The sequence below is a fragment of the Sesamum indicum genome, unplaced genomic scaffold (assembly GCF_000512975.1).
Source record: "Sesamum indicum cultivar Zhongzhi No. 13 unplaced genomic scaffold, S_indicum_v1.0 scaffold00262, whole genome shotgun sequence".
In the NCBI taxonomy this organism is placed as follows: Eukaryota; Viridiplantae; Streptophyta; class Magnoliopsida; order Lamiales; family Pedaliaceae; genus Sesamum; species Sesamum indicum.
Genome location: NW_011628156.1, coordinates 17,140 through 22,852, shown reverse-complemented (window position 1 = coordinate 22,852; position 5,713 = coordinate 17,140).

Here is a 5,713-nt window from a genome sequence, read left to right as displayed (position 1 = left end):
CTCATAATTCCACGAAACTTGACCCAAACGTAGGTCTAATCTCATGCATTTGTGCGGTAAATTTTCTATACGTAATAATAACTAAAAATTAGTGTAAAAGGAAAGCAAAGTTGATTTTTTAATAAAATCGTGCAAAACAGCTAAATTTTGAACGTTCTCAGAATTTCACGAAACTTGACCCAAAACTAGGTCTAGACCCATGCATTTGTGTGGTAAATTTTGCTAAGTGTAATAATAGCTACAAGTTAGTGTAAAAGAGAAACAAAGTTGCTTTTTCAATAAAATCGTGCAACACAACTAAGTTTTGAACGTTCTCAGAATACCACGAAATTTGACCCAAACTTAGGTTTAGACCCATGTATTTGTGTGGTAAATTTTGCTCAGCGTAATAATAACTACAAATTAATGTAAAAGAGTAACAAAGTTGCCTTTTTAATAAAACCGTGCGAAACAGCTAAATTTTGAACGTTCTCAGAATTTCTCGAAACTTGACCCAAACGTAGATCTAATCCCATGCATTTGTGTGGTTTTATACGTAATAATAACTACAAATTAGTGTAAAAGGAATACAAAGTTGATTTTTAATAAATCGTACAAAATAGCTAAATTTTGAACTTTTTCAGAATTCCACGAAACTTGACAGAAACGTAGGTCTAGATCCATGCATTTGTATGGTAACTTTGCTAAACATAATAATAGCTACAAGTTAGTTTAAAAGGGAAACAAAGCTGTTTTATTAATAAAACCGTGCAAAATAGCTAAATTTTGACCGTTCTCAGAATATCACGAAATTTGACCCAAACATAGGTCTAGACCCCTGCATTTGTGTGGTAAATTTTGCTAAGCGTAATAATAACTACAAGTTAGTGTAAAAGGGAAACAAAGTTGCTGTTACAAACCGTGCAAAACAGCTAAATTTTGAACGTTATCAGGATTCCACGAAACTTGACCCAAACGTAGGTCTAAACTCATGTATTTTTGTGGTAAATTTGCTAATCGTAATAATAACTACAAGTTAGTGTGAAAAGGGAAACAAAGTTTCTTTTTTAATACACTGTGCAAAACAGCTAAATTTTGAACAATCTCATAATTCCACAAAACTTGACCCAAAAGTAGGTCTAGACCCATGCATTTGTGTGGAAAATTTTGCTAAGCGTAATAATAACCGTGCAAAACAACTAAATTTTGAACGTTCTCATAATTCCACGAAACTTGACCCAAACGTAGGTCTTGACCCATGCATTTGTGTGGTAAATTTTGCTTAGCGTAATAATAACTATAAGTTAATGTAAAAGAGAATCAAAGTTGCTTTTTTAATAAAACCGTGCAAAACAGCTAAATTTTTTAACGTTCTTAGAATTGCACAAAACTTGACTCAATCGTCGGTCTAGACCCATGTATGTTTTTCTTAAATTTTTCTAAGCGTAATAATAAAAACAAGTTAGTGTAAAAGGGAAACAAAGTTGATTTTTTAATAAAACTCTGCAAAACAGCTAAATATTGAACGTTCACAAAATTCAACGAAACATGGCCGAAACATAGGTGTAGACACATGCATTTGTGTGGTAAATTTTCTAAGCGTAATAATAGCTACAAGTTAGTGCAAAAGGAAAATAAAGTTGTTTTTTTAATAAAACCGTGCAAAATAGCTAAATTTGAACGTTCTCAGAATTTCATGAAACTTGACCTAACCGTAGGTCTAGACCTATGCATTTGTTTGTTAAATTTGCTAAGCGTAATAATAACTAGAAGTTAGTGTAAAAGGGAAACAAAGTTGCTTTAATAAAACCGTGCAACACAACTAAATTTTGAACGTTATCAAAATTCCACGAGACTTGACCCAAACGTAGGTCTAGACCCAAATGTAGGTCTAAACGCTTGCATTTGTGTGGTAAATTTTCCTAAGCGTAATAATAACTATAAGTTAGTGTAAAAGGGAAACAAAGTTAATTTTTTAATAAACCGTGCAAAACAGTTAAATATTGAACATTCTTACAATGCCACGAAACTTGAAACAAACATAGCTCTAGACCCATGCGTTTGTTGGGTAAATATGCTAAGCTAATAATAACTGTAAGTTAGTGTGAAAGGGAAACATAGTTGCTTTAATAAAACCGTGCAAAACAACTAAGTTTTGAACATTCTCAGAATTTCACGAAATTGACCCAAACTTAGGTCTAAAACCCATGCATTTGGGTGGTAAATTTGCTAAACGTAATAATAACTACAAGTTTGTGTAAAAGGGAAACAAAATTACTTTCTTAATATTACCGTGTAAAACAACTAGATTTTCAACGTCTTTTGAATTCCACGAAACATGAACCGAACGTTGGTCTAGACCCATACATTTGTGTGGTAAATTCGCTATGCGTAATAATAACTATAAGTTAGTATAAAAGTAAATCAAACTTGCTTTGATAAAATCGCGCAAAACAACTAAATTTTTAACGTTCTCAGAATTCAACGAAACTTGACAAGAACGTTGGTTTAGCCCATGCATTTGTGTGGTAGATTCGCTAAACGTAATAATAACTACAAGTTAGTGTAAAAGGACAACAAAGTTGCTATATTAATAAAACCGTGCAAAACAGCTAAATTTTGAACGTTCTCATAATTCCACGAAACCTGACTCAAACGTAGGTCTATACCCATGAATTTGTGTGGTAAATTTTCTAAGCGTAATAATAACTACAAGTTAGTATAAAATGGAAACAAAGTTGCCATTTAAAAGAAATCGAGCAAAACAGTTACATTTTGAACGTTTCTAGAATTCCATGAAACTTGACCCAAACGTAGGTCTAATCGCATGCATTTGTGTGGTAAATTTGCTAAATGTATTAATAACTACAAGTTAGTGTAAAAGGGAAACAAAGTTGCTTTTTTTAATAAAACTATGCAAAATAGCTAAATTTTGAACGTTCTTATAATTCCACGAAACTTGACCCAAACGTAGGTCTAACCATGCATTTGTGTGGTAAATTTGCTAAGTGTAATAATAACTAGAAATTAGTGTGAAAGGGAAACAAAGTTGCTTTAATAAAACCGTGCAAAACTGCTTAATTTTGAACGTTCTCATAATTACACGAAACTTGACCCAAACGTAGGTCTAAACCCAAGCATTTATGTGGTGAATTTGCTACGTGTAATAATAACTACAAGTTAGTGTAAAATGAAAACAAAATTTATTTTTTAATAAAACTGTGCAAAACAGCTAAATATTAAACGTTCTTAGAATTCCACAAACTTGAAACAAACATAGGTTTAGACGCATGCATTTGTTTGGTAAATATGCTAAGCTAATAATAACTATAAGTTAGTGTGGAAGGGAAATAAAGTTTCTCTAATAATACTGTGCAAAACAGCTAAATTTTGAACGTTCTCATAATTCCCAAACGTAAGTCTAAACCCATGCATTTGTGTGGTAAATTTGCTATATGTAATAATAACTACAAAATAGTGTAAGAGGAAAACAAAGTTGCTTTTTTAATAAAATCGTGCAAAACCGCTAAATTTTGAACATTCTCATAATTCCATGAAACATGACCCAAACGTAGTTCTAGACCCATGCATTTGTGTGGTAAATTTTGCTAAGCGTAATAATAACGACAAGTTAATGTAAAAGAGAAATAAAATTGCTTTTTTGATAAAATCGGGCAAAAAAACTAAATTTTGAACATTCACATAATTCCACGAAACTTGACTGAAACGTACGTCTAGACCCATGCATTTGTGTGGTAAATTTCGCTAAGGGTAATAATAACTACAAGTTAGTGTAAATGGGAAACAAATTTGCTTTTACAAACCATGCAAAACAACTAAATTTTGAACGTTAACAGAACTCCAAGAAACATGACCCAAACGTAGGTATAAAACCAATGCATTTTTGTGGTAAATTTGCTAAGCGTAAGAATAACTACAAGTTAGTTTAAAAGGGAAACTAAGTTGCTTTTTTAATAAAACGAGTAAAACAGCTAAATTTTGAACATTCTCATAATTTCACGAAACTTGACCCAAACGTTGGTCTAGACCCTTGCACTTGTGTGGTAAATTTTGCTAAGCGAAATAATAACTACAAGTTAGTGTAAAAGAGAAACAAAGTTGCTTTTTTAATAAAACCGTATAAAACAGCTATATTTTGAACGCTTTTAGAATTTTACGAAACTTGACCCAAATATTGGTCTAGACCCATGCATTTTCCTGGTAAATTTGCTAAATGTATTAATAACTACAAGTTAGTGTAAAAGGGAAACAAAGTTGCTTTTTTAATAAAACCGTGCAAAATAGCTAAATTTTGAACGTTCTTATAATTCCACGAAACATGACCCAAACGTAGGTCTAAACGCTTGCATTTGTGTTGTAAATTTGCTTTGCGTATTAATAACAACAAGTTATTGTAAAATGGAAACAAAGTTTCTTTAATAAAAAACCGTGCCGAGCAACTAAATTTTGAACGTTCTCACAATTCCACGAAACTTGATCCAAAGGTAGGTTCAAGCCCATGCATTTAAGTGGTCAATTAGCTAAGCGTAATAATAACTACAAGTTAGTGTAAAAGGGAAACAAAGTTACTTTTTTAATAAAACCGTGCAAACCAGCTAACTTTTGAACGTACTTAGAATTCCACGAAACTTGACCCAAACGTAGGTCTGAACCCATGCATTTGTGTGGTAAATTTTGCTTAACGTAATAATAACTACAAATTAGTGTAAAAGAATAAAAAATTTGCTTTTTAAATCAAACCGTGCAAAACAACTAAATTTTAAACGTTTTCAGAATTTCACGAAACTTGACCCAAACGTAGGTTTAGACCCATGCAATTGTATGGTAAATTTTGCAAAGCGTAAAAATAACTACAAGTTAATATAAAAGGCAAACAAAGTTGCTTTTTTAATAAATCGTGCAAAACCGCTAAATTTTGAACATTCTCATAATTGCGCGAAACTTGACCCAAACGTAGGTCTAGACCCATGCATTTGTATGGTAAATTTGCTAAGCGTAATAATAGCTACAAGTTAGTGTAAAAGGGAAACAAAATTATTTTTTAATAAAATCGTGCAAAACAGCTAAATTTTGAACGTTCTCAGAATTCCACGAAATTTGACCCAAACGTAGGTCTAGACCCCTCAATTTGTGTGGTAAATTTTGCTAAGCATAATAATAACTACAAGTTACCGTAAAAGGGAAACAATGTAGCTTTTACAAACCGTGCAAAAGAGCTAAATTTTGAACGTTATCAGAACTCCACGAAACATGACCCAAACGTAGGTCTAAACCGATGCATTTTTGTGGTAAATTTGATAAGCGTAACAATAACTAAAAGTTGGTGTGAAAAGGGAAACAAAGTTTCTTTTTTAAGACACTATGCAAAACAGCTAAATTTTGAACAATCTCATAATTCCACGAAACATGACCCCAAAGTAGGTCTTGATCCATGCATTTGTGTGGTAAATTTTGCTAAGCGTAATAATAACTACAAGTTAATGTAAAAGCGAAACAAAGTTGCTTTTTTAATAAAACCGTGCAAAACAGCTAAATTTTGAACGTTTTCAGAATTGCACGAAACTTGACCCAAACGTCGGTCTAGACTCATGCATTTTTGTGGTAAATTTTTCTGAGCATAATAATAACTATAAGTTAGTGTAAAAGGAAAATAAAGTTGCTTTAATAAAATCGTGCAAAACAGCTAAATTTTGAACGTTCTCAGAATTTCACG